General features: G+C 42.2%; 1 protein-coding gene across 4 annotated transcripts in view; it reads right to left on the bottom strand.

Moving 5' to 3' along the window:
• Positions 1–21,000, bottom strand: part of LOC109406996 (UNC93-like protein MFSD11) — a 465,065-nt gene that overhangs the window by 133,639 nt on the left and 310,426 nt on the right. The window lies entirely within an intron of this gene.

The following is a 21,000-nucleotide window of genomic DNA, read 5'->3' as shown; positions in this document are numbered from 1 at the left end:
CATTTCTTGATGAACTATTATCAAACAGAGCGCTTTTATGCCATCAACGCATATTTAAACGCTGCAATAGGAGCTTTGGACATAGGGGTGACCTGGCATACACAGTAGCGCGGTAACATTGACTGATTGCATGGGATTACTAATATATGCTATCAACGCTGACTTTCTTGGGCATATACCAACTCAGACAATATGTTCGTACCTGGAAATTGTGATTTGTGTCATTTCTCGATGACCTACAATCAAATGAGCGCTTTTGTTTCTTTAACGCACACTGAAACGCTGCTCGTACCTGGAAATAACCAATGTGGGCCTACAAAATCTAAATGAAAACTTTGTGTCATTTCTTGTTCATCTATGATCGAAAATGTCATTTATTGATGAATCGAAATGAGCGCTTATATGCTATCAACGCTGACTTTCTTGGGCATATACCAACTCAGACAATATGTTCGTACCTGGAAATTACGATTTGTGTCATTTCTCGATGACCTACAATCGAAATAAGCGCTTTTATTTCATTAACGCATACTGAAACTCTGCTCGTACCTGGAAAAAATCAATGTGGGCCTACAAAATCTAAATAGAAACTTTGTGTCATTTCTTGATCATCTATGATCGAAAAAAACGCTTTTATCCTATTCACGGTCACCCAGCGTACACAGTAGCGCGCTAACACTTTATACATTACATGGCAATGATTTTTTGGGTTTCGACCCTTACAGCGTATATATGCCATCAACGCTGACCTGCTGGGGCATATACCAACTTAGATACTATGTTCGTACTTGGAAACCAAGGGCTTACAGTTGTTGGGCCATAAATATAATCATAAATATAAATATAAACATAAACATAAATCACAGACAAATTGATGTGACACTAACAAAATTTCAATCTCATATATCTCATGATCCTGATTACTTAGAGAGTTGGTTTCTTCGGAAAAGTTGTTTGGCTGGTCAAGGACTAACCGATAATAAGACTTAAGATTCAAAGTTCAACCGCTAGGCGGTGCTAGTGAGCTAACAAATTTTGTTTTTCATAAATATCAGGAAAATTTGTAAGAAATTGCAACTAGCGCCGCCTAGCTGCAGAAACTTGAACCAAACGGTAATTATTTTGAAAGCCCTTGATCTACCAAACAATATTGCCGAAGACACCATCTTTCTACAAAACGAGGATGCTGAGATATGCGAAATTTAAAATTTGTTTGCTCTCTAGCGCAGCCTAGCGGTGGAATTTTGAACATTAAGTCTTATTATCGGTTAGTTCTTGTCCAGCCAAACAATCTTGCCGAAGACACAAACTCTCTAAGTAATCAGGATCATGAGATATATGAGATTGAAATTTCGTTAGTGTCACATCTACTTGTCTGTGATTTATGTGATATCCTAGACAAGCAGATGCAACACTGACAAAATTTCTATCCCATATATCTCAGGATCTGATTACTTAGAGAGTTGGTTTCTTTGGCAAAGTTGTTCAGCTATTCAAGGGCTTTCAGAATATGATTCGTGATTTCACCGCTAGGCGGCGCTAGATAGCGTAGAAATTTTACATTTCACATATCTCAGCATTCTGATTCTTTAGAAAGATGGTGTCTTTGGCAAAATTGTTTGGTAGATCAAGGGCTTTTAGAACAATTATCGTTTGGTTCGAGTTTTTGCAGCTAGGCGGCGGTAGTTGCAATTTTTTGCAAATTTTCCCTATATATATGAAAAACAAAATTTGTTAGCTCACTAGCACTGAATGTTGGTGGAATTTGGAACCAAAATATCCATCAACTGTAAGTCCTTGACCAGCTTAAGACGTCTGCATGTCTCTGATATCAAAAAGGGCCCATATAGCCGAGGCGGTAAACGCACGGGTATTCAGCATGACCATGCTGAGGGTGACGGGTTCGATTCCCGGTCGGTCCAGGATCTTTTCGTAAAGGAAATTTCCTTGACTTCCTTGGGCATAGAGTATCTTCGTGCCTGCCACACGATATACACATGCAAAATGGTCATTGGCAGAGGAAGCTCTCAGTTAATAACTGTGGAAGTGCTCATAGAACACTAAGCTGAGAAGCAGGCTTTGTCCCAGTGAGGACGTTACCCCAAGAAGAGGAGGATGTCTCTGATATCACAGGATTTGCTACCGCTTAGCGGGTTTTGGGCTCACCGGCATGTTTTCGGTTCACCAAATGCTCAAACAACTTTGACCCCTTTGAACACACTGCGTGTGCACTGAGTTCTGGTTTTTTCTGCGTGCGCGCAGAAATTGCGCACTGGGATTATGACTTGTGGGTTCTCATTGTTCTCTCGCAGCACTCTAATCATCCGCACAAAAACTCTGCGTGAGAGAAATTATGTACATTGTGCGTTTTTTCTCTTTCTCAAAAGTAAGGTAAATAAAACTAAGAAATTCAGTGAAAGATGAGCGTAAATGGACACAGTTTATGCGTGACATGCCATCCCTGCCTTGAAGTAACTAAAATGGCCCGAGAAAGAACAAACACAAGATTTGTGTCCTTTTTGCACACATCGAAATTGCACTTTGATCGAAATTAGCGCTTCTATGCCATTAACGCAAGATTTGTGTCATTTTTTGATGAACTATGATCAAAATGAGCGCTTTTATGCCATCAACGCATATTTAAACGCTGAAATAGGGGTTTTGGACACTTTAGGGGTGACCTAGCATACACAGTAGTGTGGTAACATTGACTGATTGCATGGGATTGCTAATATATGCTATCAACGCTGACTTGCTTGGGCATATACCAACTCAGACAATATGTTCGTACCTGGCCTGGCCTGACAATATGTTCGTATTATGGCCCGGATAAAGCCCAAACATAAGATTTGTGTCATTTCTCGATAAACTTTAACTACCGTCAAGGCGCCATTATACGGGCTCCATTCACCGTGTGCCTTCGAATATTTTTTCATTATTTCCATATTATGATTGAATGATATGACAATTTCCCTTCAATTTCTCCAATACAACACTAATGTATTGTTACTATGTCAAAACGCTCATTAAAAACATTTAAAAGTATCATTTTGACACTAAAGTGTGTTTACATGAAACGGGTTTCTGCTCGTTCACTGCATTCATAGTGAAAAAACGAAAACTGCGCTAAGGTGATTTAAGCGATAAACTAAATGTAGTAACGTTTTTATTCCACCAAGAAGTAATTAAATTCACATATCAGGTATGTATTTTGCATTGCCGAAGGAAGTTTAACAAGAAAGTACGATTACTCGTACTTTTTAATTGAAACAAAAAGGCACGGTAAATGGGTACCCTAAAAATTTATGGTCTCCATTCACCGTGCCCCATATTGTCCCATATATCAAGAAAAAATCGAAAATTTGAACATTCGCTTTTCTAATAAAATCATGCAAGTTATTACTTGAAATGAATTTAAACGAAGAAAATTCCCTTGGCAGGGTTGTTTTGTTCATTTTTAAACAAAGTAGAATAAAATTTCTCATACACGGTGAATGGGTCCCTGCTACCACGGTGAATGGTGACCTACCACGGAATTAGACGACCCTACTACCCTTTACTAATTGTACTATATCACCAAATTTTGTGAAAAAATTTCTACTTCTGTGAATATTGCTTTAATTTTAACCTATAATGAAGGCAATTGAAAGCGGCACCAACAATGTTTATAAGACTGGTGTCAAATGACAGCCCTTATTTGCCCCGAATCCTCTTAGATCCACGGTGCATGGTGCCTTGACGGTATATGGGTAAGCCTGGCTTACCAGTTAAGCCGAGGAGAAAAAAATCGGCCATAACACATATTGAAACGCTGCAATATGTGCTCTGAACATCTTAACGCTGACTTGCTTGCGCATATACCAACTAAGTCATCTTGAAGTAACTAAAATGGCCCGAAAAAAAAACAAACACAAGATTTGTGTCTTTTTTTGGTGCACTTTGATCGAAATGAGCGCTTTTATTGCATTAACGCAAGATTTGTGTCATTTCTTGATGAACTATTATCAAACAGAGCGCTTTTATGCCATCAACGCATATTAAAACGCTGCAATAGGAGCTTTGGACATAGGGGTGACCTGGCATACACAGTAGCGCGGTAACATTGACTGATTGCATGGGATTACTAATATATGCTATCAACGCTGACTTTCTTGGGCATATACCAACTCAGACAATATGTTCGTACCTGGAAATTGTGATTTGTGTCATTTCTCGATGACCTACAATCAACTAAGCGCTTTTGTTTCTTTAACGCACACTGAAACGCTGCTCGTACCTGGAAATAACCAATGTGGGCCTTCAAAATCTAAATGAAAACTTTGTGTCATTTCTTGTTCATCTATGATCGAAAATGTCATTTATTGATGAATCGAAATGAGCGCTTATATGCTATCAACGCTGACTTTCTTGGGCATATACCAACTCAGACAATATGTTCGTACCTGGAAATTACGATTTGTGTCATTTCTCGATGACCTACAATCGAAATAAGCGCTTTTATTTCATTAACGCATACTGAAACTCTGCTCGTACCTGGAAAAAATCAATGTGGGCCTACAAAATCTAAATAGAAACTTTGTGTCATTTCTTGATCATCTATGATCGAAAAAAACGCTTTTATCCTATTCACGGTCACCCAGCGTACACAGTAGCGCGCTAACACTTTATACATTACATGGCAATGATTTTTTGGGTTTCGACCCTTACAGCGTATATATGCCATCAACGCTGACCTGCTGGGGCATATACCAACTTAGATACTATGTTCGTACTTGGAAACCAAGGGCTTACAGTTGTTGGGCCATAAATATAATCATAAATATAAATATAAACATAAACATAAATCACAGACAAATTGATGTGACACTAACAAAATTTCAATCTCATATATCTCATGATCCTGATTACTTAGAGAGTTGGTTTCTTCGGAAAAGTTGTTTGGCTGGTCAAGGACTAACCGATAATAAGACTTAAGATTCAAAGTTCAACCGCTAGGCGGTGCTAGTGAGCTAACAAATTTTGTTTTTCATAAATATCAGGAAAATTTGTAAGAAATTGCAACTAGCGCCGCCTAGCTGCAGAAACTTGAACCAAACGGTAATTATTTTGAAAGCCCTTGATCTACCAAACAATATTGCCGAAGACACCATCTTTCTACAAAACGAGGATGCTGAGATATGCGAAATTTAAAATTTGTTTGCTCTCTAGCGCAGCCTAGCGGTGGAATTTTGAACATTAAGTCTTATTATCGGTTAGTTCTTGTCCAGCCAAACAATCTTGCCGAAGACACAAACTCTCTAAGTAATCAGGATCATGAGATATATGAGATTGAAATTTCGTTAGTGTCACATCTACTTGTCTGTGATTTATGTGATATCCTAGACAAGCAGATGCAACACTGACAAAATTTCTATCCCATATATCTCAGGATCTGATTACTTAGAGAGTTGGTTTCTTTGGCAAAGTTGTTCAGCTATTCAAGGGCTTTCAGAATATGATTCGTGATTTCACCGCTAGGCGGCGCTAGATAGCGTAGAAATTTTACATTTCACATATCTCAGCATTCTGATTCTTTAGAAAGATGGTGTCTTTGGCAAAATTGTTTGATAGATCAAGGGCTTTTAGAATAATTATCGTTTGGTTCGAGTTTTTGCAGCTAGGCGGCGCTAGTTGCAATTTTTTGCAAATTTTCCCTATATATATGAAAAACAAAATTTGTTAGCTCACTAGCAATGAATGTTGGTGGAATTTGGAACCAAAATATCCATCAACTGTAAGTCCTTGACCAGCTTAAGACGTCTGCATGTCTCTGATATCACAGGATTTGCTACCGCTTAGCGGGTTTTGGGCTCACCGGCATGTTTTCGGTTCACCAAATGCTCAAACAACTTTGACCCCTTTGAACACACTGCGTGTGCACTGAGTTCTGGTTTTTTCTGCGTGCGCGCAGAAATTGCGCACTGGGATTATGACTTGTGGGTTCTCATTGTTCTCTCGCAGCACTCTAATCATCCGCACAAAAACTCTGCGTGAGAGAAATTATGTACATTGTGCGTTTTTTCTCTTTCTCAAAAGTAAGGTAAATAAAACTAAGAAATTCAGTGAAAGATGAGCGTAAATGGACACAGTTTATGCGTGACATGCCATCCCTGCCTTGAAGTAACTAAAATGGCCCGAGAAAGAACAAACACAAGATTTGTGTCCTTTTTGCACACATCGAAATTGCACTTTGATCGAAATTAGCGCTTTTATGCCATTAACGCAAGATTTGTGTCATTTTTTGATGAACTATGATCAAAATGAGCGCTTTTATGCCATCAACGCATATTTAAACGCTGAAATAGGGGTTTTGGACACTTTAGGGGTGACCTAGCATACACAGTAGTGTGGTAACATTGACTGATTGCATGGGATTGCTAATATATGCTATCAACGCTGACTTGCTTGGGCATATACCAACTCAGACAATATGTTCGTACCTGGCCTGGCCTGACAATATGTTCGTATTATGGCCCGGATAAAGCCCAAACATAAGATTTGTGTCATTTCTCGATAAACTTTAACTACCGTCAAGGCGCCATTCACCGTGGGGGCTCCATTCACCGTGTGCCTTCGAATATTTTTTCATTATTTCCATATTATGATTGAATGATATGACAATTTCCCTTCAATTTCTCCAATACAACACTAATGTATTGTTACTATGTCAAAACGCTCATTAAAAACATTTAAAAGTATCATTTTGACACTAAAGTGTGTTTACATGAAACGGGTTTCTGCTCGTTCACTGCATTCATAGTGAAAAAACGAAAACTGCGCTAAGGTGATTTAAGCGATAAACTAAATGTAGTAACGTTTTTATTCCACCAAGAAGTAATTAAATTCACATATCAGGTATGTATTTTGCATTGCCGAAGTAAGTTTAACAAGAAAGTACGATTACTCGTACTTTTTAATTGAAACAAAAAGGCACGGTAAATGGGTACCCTAAAAATTTATGGTCTCCATTCACCGTGCCCCATATTGTCCCATATATCAAGAAAAAATCGAAAATTTGAACATTCGCTTTTCTAATAAAATCATGCAAGTTATTACTTGAAATGAATTTAAACGAAGAAAATTCCCTTGGCTGGGTTGTTTTGATCATTTTTAAACAAAGTAGAATAAAATTTCTCATACACGGTGAATGGGTCCCTGCTACCACGGTGAATGGTGACCTACCACGGAATTAGACGACCCTACTACCCTTTACTAATTGTACTATATCACCAAATTTTGTGAAAAAATTTCTACTTCTGTGAATATTGCTTTAATTTTAACCTATAATGAAGGCAATTGAAAGCGACACCAACAATGTTTATAAGACTGGTGTCAAATGACAGCCCTTATTTGCCCCGAATCCTCTTAGATCCACGGTGCATGGTGCCTTGACGGTATATGGGTAAGCCTGGCTTACCAGTTAAGCCGAGGAGAAAAAAATCGGCCATAACACATATTGAAACGCTGCAATATGTGCTCTGAACATCTTAACGCTGACTTGCTTGCGCATATACCAACTAAGTCATCTTGAAGTAACTAAAATGGCCCGAAAAAAAAACAAACACAAGATTTGTGTCTTTTTTTGGTGCACTTTGATCGAAATGAGCGCTTTTATTGCATTAACGCAAGATTTGTGTCATTTCTTGATGAACTATTATCAAACAGAGCGCTTTTATGCCATCAACGCATATTAAAACGCTGCAATAGGAGCTTTGGACATAGGGGTGACCTGGCATACACAGTAGCGCGGTAACATTGACTGATTGCATGGGATTACTAATATATGCTATCAACGCTGACTTTCTTGGGCATATACCAACTCAGACAATATGTTCGTACCTGGAAATTGTGATTTGTGTCATTTCTCGATGACCTACAATCAAATAAGCGCTTTTGTTTCTTTAACGCACACTGAAACGCTGCTCGTACCTGGAAATAACCAATGTGGGCCTTCAAAATCTAAATAGAAACTTTGTGTCATTTCTTGTTCATCTATAATCGAAAATGTCATTTATTGATGAATCGAAATGAGCGCTTATATGCTATCAACGCTGACTTTCTTGGGCATATACCAACTCAGACAATATGTTCGTACCTGGAAATTACGATTTGTGTCATTTCTCGATGACCTACAATCGAAATAAGCGCTTTTATTTCATTAACGCATACTGAAACTCTGCTCGTACCTGGAAAAAACCAATGTGGGCCTACAAAATCTAAATAGAAACTTTGTGTCATTTCTTGATCATCTATGATCGAAAAAAACGCTTTTATCCGGTCACGGTCTAAATAGAAACTTTGTGTCATTTCTTGTTCATCTATGATCGAAAATATCATTTATTGATGAATCGAAATGAGCGCTTATATGCTATCAACGCTGACTTTCTTGGGCATATACCAACTCAGACAATATGTTCGTACCTGGAAATTACGATTTGTGTCATTTCTCGATGACCTACAATCGAAATAAGCGCTTTTATTTCATTAACGCATACTGAAACTCTGCTCGTACCTGGAAAAAATCAATGTGGGCCTACAAAATCTAAATAGAAACTTTGTGTCATTTCTTGATCATCTATGATCGAAAAAAACGCTTTTATCCTATTCACGGTCACCCAGCGTACACAGTAGCGCGCTAACACTTTATACATTACATGGCAATGATTTTTTGGGTTTCGACCCTTACAGCGTATATATGCCATCAACGCTGACCTGCTGGGGCATATACCAACTTAGATACTATGTTCGTACTTGGAAACCAAGGGCTTACAGTTGTTGGGCCATAAATATAATCATAAATATAAATATAAACATAAACATAAATCACAGACAAATTGATGTGACACTAACAAAATTTCAATCTCATATATCTCATGATCCTGATTACTTAGAGAGTTGGTTTCTTCGGCAAAGTTGTTTGGCTGGTCAAGGACTAACCGATAATAAGACTTAAGATTCAAAGTTCAACCGCTAGGCGGTGCTAGTGAGCTAACAAATTTTGTTTTTCATAAATATCAGGAAAATTTGTAAGAAATTGCAACTAGCGCCGCCTAGCTGCAGAAACTTGAACCAAACGGTAATTATTCTGAAAGCCCTTGATCTACCAAACAATATTGCCGAAGACACCATCTTTCTACAAAACGAGGATGCTGAGATATGCGAAATTTAAAATTTGTTTGCTCTCTAGCGCAGCCTAGCGGTGGAATTTTGAACATTAAGTCTTATTATCGGTTAGTTCTTGTCCAGCCAAACAATCTTGCCGAAGACACAAACTCTCTAAGTAATCAGGATCATGAGATATATGAGATTGAAATTTCGTTAGTGTCACATCTACTTGTCTGTGATTTATGTGATATCCTAGACAAGCAGATGCAACACTGACAAAATTTCTATCCCATATATCTCAGGATCTGATTACTTAGAGAGTTGGTTTCTTTGGCAAAGTTGTTCAGCTAGTCAAGGGCTTTCAGAATATGATTCGTGATTTCACCGCTAGGCGGCGCTAGATAGCGTAGAAATTTTACATTTCACATATCTCAGCATTCTGATTCTTTAGAAAGATGGTGTCTTTGGCAAAATTGTTTGGTAGATCAAGGGCTTTTAGAATAATTATCGTTTGGTTCGAGTTTTTGCAGCTAGGCGGCGCTAGTTGCAATTTTTTGCAAACTTTCCCTATATATATGAAAAACAAAATTTGTTAGCTCACTAGCACTGAATGTTGGTGGAATTTGGAACCAAAATATCCATCAACTGTAAGTCCCTGACCAGCTTAAGACGTCTGCATGTCTCTGATATCACAGGATTTGCTACCGCTTAGCGGGTTTTGGGCTCACCGGCATGTTTTCGGTTCACCAAATGCTCAAACAACTTTGACCCCTTTGAACACACTGCGTGTGCACTGAGTTCTGGTTTTTTCTGCGTGCGCGCAGAAATTGCGCACTGGGATTATGACTTGTGGGTTCTCATTGTTCTCTCGCAGCACTCTAATCATCCGCACAAAAACTCTGCGTGAGAGAAATTATGTACATTGTGCGTTTTTTCTCTTTCTCAAAAGTAAGGTAAATAAAACTGAGAAATTCAGTGAAAGATGAGCGTAAATGGACACAGTTTATGCGTGACATGCCATCCCTGCCTTGAAGTAACTAAAATGGCCCGAGAAAGAACAAACACAAGATTTGTGTCCTTTTTGCACACATCGAAATTGCACTTTGATCGAAATTAGCGCTTCTATGCCATTAACGCAAGATTTGTGTCATTTTTTGATGAACTATGATCAAAATGAGCGCTTTTATGCCATCAACGCATATTTAAACGCTGAAATAGGGGTTTTGGACACTTTAGGGGTGACCTAGCATACACAGTAGTGTGGTAACATTGACTGATTGCATGGGATTGCTAATATATGCTATCAACGCTGACTTGCTTGGGCATATACCAACTCAGACAATATGTTCGTACCTGGCCTGGCCTGACAATATGTTCGTATTATGGCCCGGATAAAGCCCAAACATAAGATTTGTGTCATTTCTCGATAAACTTTAACTACCGTCAAGGCGCCATTCACCGTGGGGGCTCCATTCACCGTGTGCCTTCGAATATTTTTTCATTATTTCCATATTATGATTGAATGATATGACAATTTCCCTTCAATTTCTCCAATACAACACTAATGTATTGTTACTATGTCAAAACGCTCATTAAAAACATTTAAAAGTATCATTTTGACACTAAAGTGTGTTTACATGAAACGGGTTTCTGCTCGTTCACTGCATTCATAGTGAAAAAACGAAAACTGCGCTAAGGTGATTTAAGCGATAAACTAAATGTAGTAACGTTTTTATTCCACCAAGAAGTAATTAAATTCACATATCAGGTATGTATTTTGCATTGCCGAAGTAAGTTTAACAAGAAAGTACGATTACTCGTACTTTTTAATTGAAACAAAAAGGCACGGTAAATGGGTACCCTAAAAATTTATGGTCTCCATTCACCGTGCCCCATATTGTCCCATATATCAAGAAAAAATCGAAAATTTGAACATTCGCTTTTCTAATAAAATCATGCAAGTTATTACTTGAAATGAATTTAAACGAAGAAAATTCCCTTGGCTGGGTTGTTTTGATCATTTTTAAACAAAGTAGAATAAAATTTCTCATACACGGTGAATGGGTCCCTGCTACCACGGTGAATGGTGACCTACCACGGAATTAGACGACCCTACTACCCTTTACTAATTGTACTATATCACCAAATTTTGTGAAAAAATTTCTACTTCTGTGAATATTGCTTTAATTTTAACCTATAATGAAGGCAATTGAAAGCGACACCAACAATGTTTATAAGACTGGTGTCAAATGACAGCCCTTATTTGCCCCGAATCCTCTTAGATCCACGGTGCATGGTGCCTTGACGGTATATGGGTAAGCCTGGCTTACCAGTTAAGCCGAGGAGAAAAAAATCGGCCATAACACATATTGAAACGCTGCAATATGTGCTCTGAACATCTTAACGCTGACTTGCTTGCGCATATACCAACTAAGTCATCTTGAAGTAACTAAAATGGCCCGAAAAAAAAACAAACACAAGATTTGTGTCTTTTTTTGGTGCACTTTGATCGAAATGAGCGCTTTTATTGCATTAACGCAAGATTTGTGTCATTTCTTGATGAACTATTATCAAACAGAGCGCTTTTATGCCACCAACGCATATTAAAACGCTGCAATAGGAGCTTTGGACATAGGGGTGACCTGGCATACACAGTAGCGCGGTAACATTGACTGATTGCATGGGATTACTAATATATGCTATCAACGCTGACTTTCTTGGGCATATACCAACTCAGACAATATGTTCGTACCTGGAAATTGTGATTTGTGTCATTTCTCGATGACCTACAATCAAATAAGCGCTTTTGTTTCTTTAACGCACACTGAAACGCTGCTCGTACCTGGAAATAACCAATGTGGGCCTACAAAATCTAAATAGAAACTTTGTGTCATTTCTTGTTCATCTATGATCGAAAATGTCATTTATTGATGAATCGAAATGAGCGCTTATATGCTATCAACGCTGACTTTCTTGGGCATATACCAACTCAGACAATATGTTCGTACCTGGAAATTACGATTTGTGTCATTTCTCGATGACCTCTACAATCGAAATAAGCGCTTTTATTTCATTAACGCATACTGAAACTCTGCTCGTACCTGGAAAAAATCAATGTGGGCCTACAAAATCTAAATAGAAACTTTGTGTCATTTCTTGATCATCTATGATCGAAAAAAACGCTTTTATCCTATTCACGGTCACCCAGCGTACACAGTAGCGCGCTAACACTTTATACATTACATGGCAATGATTTTTTGGGTTTCGACCCTTACAGCGTATATATGCCATCAACGCTGACCTGCTGGGGCATATACCAACTTAGATACTATGTTCGTACTTGGAAACCAAGGGCTTACAGTTGTTGGGCCATAAATATAATCATAAATATAAATATAAACATAAACATAAATCACAGACAAATTGATGTGACACTAACAAAATTTCAATCTCATATATCTCATGATCCTGATTACTTAGAGAGTTGGTTTCTTCGGCAAAGTTGTTTGGCTGGTCAAGGACTAACCGATAATAAGACTTAAGATTCATAGTTCAACCGCTAGGCAGTGCTAGTGAGCTAACAAATTTTGTTTTTCATAAATATCAGGAAAATTTGTAAGAAATTGCAACTAGCGCCGCCTAGCTGCAGAAACTTGAACCAAACGGTAATTATTCTGAAAGCCCTTGATCTACCAAACAATATTGCCGAAGACACCATCTTTCTACAAAACGAGGATGCTGAGATATGCGAAATTTAAAATTTGTTTGCTCTCTAGCGCCGCCTAGCGGTGGAATTTTGAACATTAAGTCTTATTATCGGTTAGTTCTTGTCCAGCCAAACAATCTTGCCGAAGACACCAACTCTCTAAGTAATCAGGATCATGAGATATATGAGATTGAAATTTCGTTAGTGTCACATCTACTTGTCTGTGATGACAAAATTTCTATCCCATATATCTCAGGATCCTGATTACTTAGAGAGTTGGTTTCTTTGGCAAAGTTGTTCAGCTAGTCAAGGGCTTTCAGAATATGATTCGTGATTTCACCGCTAGGCGGCGCTAGATAGCGTAGAAATTTTACATTTCACATATCTCAGCATTCTGATTCTTTAGAAAGATGGTGTTTCTGGCAAAATTGTTTGGTAGATCAAGGGCTTTTAGAATAATTATCGTTTGGTTCGAGTTTTTGCAGCTAGGCGGCGCTAGTTGCAATTTTTTGCAAATTTTCCCTATATAGGGGTCATCCATTAAGTACGTCACGGTCCTAGGGGGGAGGGGGGTTTGTGAAAGTGTGACAAGCAATGTATTAAGTATAGGAAAAACCCGTACGAAGGGGGAGGGGGGGTCGAAAATTCCCAATTTTAGCGTGACGTACTTAATGGATGCTCCCATATATGAAAAACAAAATTTGTTAGCTCACTAGCACTGAATGTTGGTGGAATTTGGAACCAATATATCCATCAACTGTAAGTCCTTGACGTCTGCATGTCTCTGATATCACAGGATTTGCTACCGCTTAGCGGGTTTTGGGCTCACCGGCATGTTTTCGGTTCACCAAATGCTCAAACAACTTTGACCCCTTTGAACACACTGTGTGTGCACTGAGCTCTGGTTTTTTCTGCGTGCGCGCAGAAATTGCGCACTGGGATTATGACTTGTGGGTTCTCATTGTTCTCTCGCAGCACTCTAATCATCCGCACAAAAACTCTGCGTGAGAGAAATTATGAACATTGTGCGTTTTTTCTCTTTCTCAAAAGTAAGGTAAATAAAACTGAGAAATTCAGTGAAAGATGAGCGTAAATGGACACAGTTTATGCGTGTCATGCCATCCCTGCCTTGAAGTAACTAAAATGGCCCGAGAAAGAACAAACACAAGATTTGTGTCCTTTTTGCACACATCGAAATTGCACTTTGATCGAAATTAGCGCTTCTATGCCATTAACGCAAGATTTGTGTCATTTTTTGATGAACTATGATCAAAATGAGCGCATTTATGCCATCAACGCATATTTAAACGCTGAAGTAGGGGTTTTGGACACTTTAGGGGTGACCTAGCATACACAGTAGTGTGGTAACATTGACTGATTGCATGGTGTACGGTAGCGGACTGTATCGACCACGACGACGGAACAACTTAACGGAGCGGAACCACGGGAAATTTCGGAGGAATTTTAATGGTCTTCACTTAAAGGCACTTAGCTTTCGTTTTACAAACTATATTCACTTTTTTCTACATTGTAAATTAACTTTGAATAATTAACTAAAAACGAGTATATAAACCGTTCGCGACGAACGCCAATTCAATTCTGAAAAAATTTGCTCTCTGCGCGCTTCGTGCGCGCCAAATCCTCTTCTGGACCGCGCGCCCTTGGCGCGTCGGGCGCGTTGAATCCATCTCCCTCTCTCGTCGGTTGTCACTCGAAGCGTTGCAAAATCCATCGCAGCAATCGGGTAGTCAAGCACGTTTAAAAAATTCTTCGAGCTGTCAGGATGCAGCCCGAACATCCACCCCCCGGCGGTGAATCAAGCAGTAGAATTATCCAAGATAGGAAGCGGGGCCAGCTTGTGGATTGGCCGACGAAGTATTCCAGATCGAGTCCGGAGATCGACAACCCGGGTGAAGCCATCCGCTCCAGGAAAAACCTTATCGACGACTCCAATCTTCCAGACTTGTGGCGGTAAGTTATCCTCCTTAATCATCACCACCATTCCAGGCTGAACGTTGGCAGTCTTCCTGGTCCACTTTGTTCGTACCTGAAGTTCCACCAGGTACTCACGATACCAACGATTCCAAAAGTTGTCTCGTAGAAGTTGCACGTACTGCCAGCGGGACAGCCTGTTGACTGGTACCTCCTCGTACGTGGGTTCCGGAATTGCGGTCAATGGCCGATCAACCAAAAAATGACCCGGAGTTAAGGGTTCCGGATCCATGCCATCTTCCGAGTGGGCGTAAAGAGGCCGCGAATTAAGGAGGGCCTCGATTTGACAGAGTAGCGTTGAAAACTCCATCATATTCAGAGAAGCGGTGTTGCAAGTTTTCTTCAGGACGGATTTTGTGCTCTTTACACCTGCTTCCCAAAGGCCACCCATATGAGGTGCGCCTGGGGGAATCATCTTCCAACGAATCTCCCTTGGTTGGCAAAATTCAAAAACCTTCCTTTCTGTTGCTTGCTCCTTAAACAGGTTGAACAACTCGTGCAATTCCTTCTTGGCACCCACGAAATTGGTCCCGTTGTCAGAACACAGCTCTTCCGGGACGCCACGACGGGACACGAATCTGTGCAGCGCAGCGATGAATGCTTCAGACGTCAAGTTCTCAACTGCCTCGAGGTGGATCCCCTTGGTCACCATGCAGACGAAAACGCAAACATACCCCTTTACCGGAGCAGCCTTCCTACCAGTTTGCTTAATGAAGAAAGGGCCGGCAAAGTCCAATCCCACCCTTTGGAAGGCGGGAGCTCGATCACAACGGCTTGACGGAAGATCTCCCATGCGCTGGTCAGCTGTAGTGGGATTCACCTTGAAGCAGCGAACGCAGCTGCGAGTAACTTTGCGCACCGCAGAGCGACCGTGCAAAATCCAAACTTGTCTGCGCAAAGTTGCCAATAATGCGGAAGGTCCAATATGCAAATTTTCGCGGTGGACACATCGGATGTAACTTTCAACCACGGCGTTCCGGTGAGGCAGAATCCATGGATGTTTGGTGAGATACGGCAGAGTTGAGTGGCGCAGACGACCACCCACACGCAGAACTCCATCGTCGAAATAGGGGTTCAAACTCTTAAGATTTTTAGGAGACTCACCTGACTTCATCTTGACAATTTCCTGGGCAAATTCTTGACGCTGCACTACCCGTACTATTACCTTCATAGCAGCTTGCATCTCGGTTATCGTTGGAAATGTTGATACCACCCGTTTCTCCTTGCTTTCTTTACAGTTCCCGCAGAAGCGCAGCACGTAGGCCACCACTCGCTGCAGCTTGCGGAAACTCTCGAACTTCTCGAACACAGGCAGCACTTCAGGCTCCACCATAGCGCTTGCGACTACAGTAGGCTTGAGCTCAGGAACGTCTTCGTCAGGCAACGGTGCCGGAATGTCCATATCATAGTTTTCACTTTTCAAGAACGCTGGACCATTCCACCAAAGATCACTACTGGCTAGCTCTTCGGCGGAACGGCCGCGGGACACAATGTCAGCGGGGTTGTCTGCAGTGTTCACATACCGCCACTCAAAGTCATTTCCGTTAGAGGTAATTTCACACACTCTGTTTCTTACAAACACTTCTAACTGTTCGGGTTTCTTCTTCAGCCACGCAAGCACAATTTGATTGTCCGACCACAGTACCACTTGCCGGAACGGCATCTTCAATGTGGCTATCACCCTTTTCACCAAACGATGCAGCAGTAATGCTGCCAAGAGTTCTTTGCGTGGAATCGTTAGCACTGATTTTGGCACTATCTTCGACTTTGCAGTCAAAATCTTCACCACATGGGGCTCTCCTGGAACCACCGATCTTATGTAGACGCAGGCTCCATACGCTTCCAGAGAAGCATCTCCAAATCCATGGATTTCGAAAGCGGAAGCCGTAGGAGCCACCACTTGACGAGGAATCTGGATCTTCTTTACATCACTTAAACACTTTAGGAAGTAGTTCCAACACTTTTTCAACTCTTCATTTAGTTCTTCGTCCCAATCGATCTTCTCACACCATATCTTCTTCATCAGCATCTTCCCGACGACGATCACTGGCGCAGCCAATCCCAGCGGATCGAACATGCTTGCCACCAACGACAGCACTTGACGCTTCGTGGGGGTTTCGATGTCCGGAGGCGGTTTGGCGACGAAGACCAATTCATCGGCAGACGGGTTCCAAAGCAGACCAAGCGTTTTGATCACGTCGTTGACCTCCATTTCTTCAAAGCTGACCAGCTCCTCGCGTTCTGCTTCCGGTATGGAGTCCATCAGTTCCGAGCAGTTTGAGGCCCACTTGTGCAAATGGAATCCTCCTCCCTCCAGCATTTGGACCAACTGCGACTGCGCTTCTTGGGCATCCTTAATGTCGTCGAACCCGAAAAGCGCATTATCCACGTAGAAGCATTCCTTTACTATTTCTGCAGCCAATGGAAACTTATGGCCGTCATCCTTTGCCAACTGCAGCAACGCCCTTGTTGCCAAGAAAGGCGCAGACGCCGTACCGTATGTAACGGTCTTCAGCTCCAACACTCGGAGCGGACTTGACGGATCCAACCTGAAGAATATTCTCTGCAGACGCCGGTGACTCTTGTCCAGCAGCACCTGACGGTACATCTTCGCCACGTCCGTCGTCAGGACATAGCGGGGAATTCGAAAACGAAGACAAATTTCATCCAGAGCGCATTGGTTCAACGGCCCGACCATCATTACGTCATTCAAAGAAAGTCCATTCACCTTGGCCGAGGCATCAAATACTACTCGGCATTTGGTCGTAGTATTCGACGGACGCAAGACGGCGTGGTGAGGCAGGTACCACTTAACATCTTCAGGATCTTCACTCTCCTTAATCTCTTCACAGTGCCCAAGCCGCTCGTAGTCAGCCATGAACTCCGTGTACTGTTGCTTCAAATCTGGATCCTGTGCGAACCTCCTTTCCAGAATGTAGAACCGCTTGAGGGCCATCGAACGGGAATCGCTTAACTCGGCAGCATTTTCCTTCAAAGGCATCTGGACAACATATCGTCCCGTTTCATCACGACGATGGGTAGCTTGAAAATGCTGTTCGCACTCTTCAGCCTCTGATGGCACCGGCACGCTCGAAACCTCCTCAACTTCCCAGAATTTTTGGACGGTACGATTCAACTCCTCAATTGTTAGCGAGTGCGAATGAACTATGGAACCGTACATCGCGTCACCGCAAACACCTCCTACGACCCAGCCCAATTGGGTCTCGCGCAGACAAGGAAGATTGTCCGCCAGTTGAATCTCTCCAGACATAAGAAGCTTCAAGAATAACTGGTTACCTAGCAGCAAGTCAACCCTTCCCGATTGGTAGAACTGCGGGTCAGCCAGTTGGACACCAGGTGGAATTTCCCATTCCCGAATACTGACGGTCGAGGACGGCAAATCTGACGTAACTTTCTCAGCCACCAAACACTTAACGTTGGCGCTGAATCCTGAATACCTTGACCGGATGTGTACAACACTGCTTCTTGAAACGTGGCTCTTGGTGTCATTTACCCCAGCAACGACGGCACTAGACGGACTTGTGTTCAACCCCAAGGACTCAACCATTTGCTTAGAGATGAGATTTACTTGCGAAGCACTGTCTAATAAAACTCGGCAGGGGTGGGTTTTGTGGTTTTTGTCAATAACATCCACCACTGCTGTTAGGAGGAACACTTGGTGGGGTAACACCTTTTCACTGCAGCAGCTGGCGGACGTGGCTTCTTCAGGTGGCTTCGGCTGATCTTCACTCTTCGACGGTTGGGTGGCGGGCTTCGACTGCGGATCTTCGGAGACAGCTGGCTTCGGTTTCTCCTCTGCATGCAGCAGACTGTGGTGCCGACGCTTGCATCGGTTACAAGTCTTATCCGACGGGCAGCTGCTACCTCGATGTCCGCGCTTCAGACAGTTGAAACACGCATTACGCTCCTTGACCTTGGCCAACCGCTGCTGAACGGAAAGCTCCTTGAACTCCGGACAAGCAAAGTTGAGATGACCCTTACCACAAAAGTCGCACTTCGGATCCGAGGCTGTCGTGACTGCTGCAACTGAGTTCTGGCTTGATCTGGCGGCTCCAGTGGAAACTTTCGCTTGAGCTGGTGCTGCCTTCGTTGTTGGACCATCACACCTCTCCATGGTGAAGCACTCCTCCTTCAGGAACTCCATCATTGCATCGTACGTGGGAAGCTCACCGTGCTTAACCGTATGCTCCCAGCGTCGTCGAATCTCTTTGTCCAAGGCCGCTGCCAGCACATGTACCAAAATCAGCTCCGAGACTCCTAGGAACTCCTGCTCCAAGAACTTCAGGCTCTCGACGTGTTTGGAGCACTCATCCAGCAAACTTCTTAGCTCGTCGTAGGTTCCCTTGGACATTTTCTTGAGGTGTAACAAGCCATGAATGTGCTTGTCGATGGCATGCCTTTTGTTCTCATACCGTTCCTCAAGAATCTCCCAGGCATGGTTGTAGTTCCCCTCACTAATGGTCTTGGCATCTATTATCCCAGCTGCACTTCCCGTCAAGGCCTTATCGAGGTGGTAAAGCTTGACGGCTGGGGGGTCGGGAGTCTTATCTACCAGGTCCTTGAACATAACTTTAAATTTAGGCCAGCTTTCATAGCGGCCGTCAAAAGTGGGGATTGGGATCTTGAGGGGTTGATGAACAAGAATGGGAGCTTGAGCAGGGGCAAAGGTAGCTCTTGACGTAGGCATGGTGTTTGCATACCTGGCCAATTCCTCTTCCAGCTTCACGGATATTTCATCCTGAAGCTCGTCAAATTCCACATAGTGTTGGTCGTGGCTGTCTCTGCTATCGGCAGGAACAAGCGCAAGGATTCGTTCATGGACCTCGGTGTACTCCTTCTGCACTGCCTCCACTTTCTTAACATAGTGGCGGATCTGTGCCTCACTTAACTGTGGCGCTTCTTCATCATCGTCAGGGAGGTTATTGAATAATCTAGTGAGCTTACCTTTTGCCAACCCGCGACGGTGAACGAGAACGCTTAGCTGCTCCGCCTGCGCCATCGCTGCTTCTAGGTTGGTTTGCTTCTTATCCTTCTTCACGCTGGGGGTTTGATGGTTTTCTGCTGCAGATGGTGGAGCTTTATCCTTGCTCTTGTGCTTCGTCATGACCAGGGAATCACCGGAACATTTCGAGCCTTATGCCCGAACCAAACACGGAAAACAGCCAAGTCTATAATCACGGTGCTTGGGGCGGAAGGGTGTTCCCGGTCACTTTTTCACTGCAACCACTTCACTTTTTCAAGATGGCGTTTTCCACGCTCATTCACCACTTGATTGGGCCGGCGACTTGTTCGCACATGCACACTTGCCAAGATGGCGTCTTCACTTCACTTCAGCTCGTATTTTTTCGGTGGCGAAGCACCAATTTCCACACTCGGCCGGATCACGTTTTTCTTCCAATTTCCACTTCGGCCGTTCTTCTTAATTTCCCCAATTCTTCCGAAATTCCACTTCACTTAAAATCCATCGAACATCCGGTTCGGTAGGACCATTTCATGTACGGTAGCGGACTGTATCGACCACGACGACGGAACAACTTAACGGAGCGGAACCACGGGAAATTTCGGAGGAATTTTAATGGTCTTCACTTAAAGGCACTTAGCTTTCGTTTTACAAACTATATTCACTTTTTTCTACATTGTAAATTAACTTTGAATAATTAACTAAAAACGAGTATATAAACCGTTCGCGACGAACGCCAATTCAATTCTGAAAAAAATTGCTCTCTGCGCGCTTCGTGCGCGCCAAATCCTCTTCTGGACCGCGCGCCCTTGGCGCGTCGGGCGCGTTGAATCCATCTCCCTCTCTCGTCGGTTGTCACTCGAAGCGTTGCAAAATCCATCGCAGCAATCGGGTAGTCAAGCACGTTTAAAAAATTCTTCGAGCTGTCAGGATGCAGCCCGAACACATGGGATTGCTAATATATGCTATCAACGCTGACTTGCTTGGGCATATACCAACTCAGACAATATGTTCGTACCTGGCCTGGCCTGACAATATGTTCGTATTATGGCCCGGATAAAGCCCAAACATAAGATTTGTGTCATTTCTCGATAAACTTTAACTACCGTCAAGGCGCCATTCACCGTGGGGGCTCCATTCACCGTGTGCCTTCGAATATTTTTTCATTATTTCCATA

The sequence above is a fragment of the Aedes albopictus genome, chromosome 1 (assembly GCF_035046485.1).
Source record: "Aedes albopictus strain Foshan chromosome 1, AalbF5, whole genome shotgun sequence".
NCBI classification, from domain to species: Eukaryota; Metazoa; Arthropoda; class Insecta; order Diptera; family Culicidae; genus Aedes; species Aedes albopictus.
This window is presented reverse-complemented; position numbering and strand designations above follow the sequence as displayed.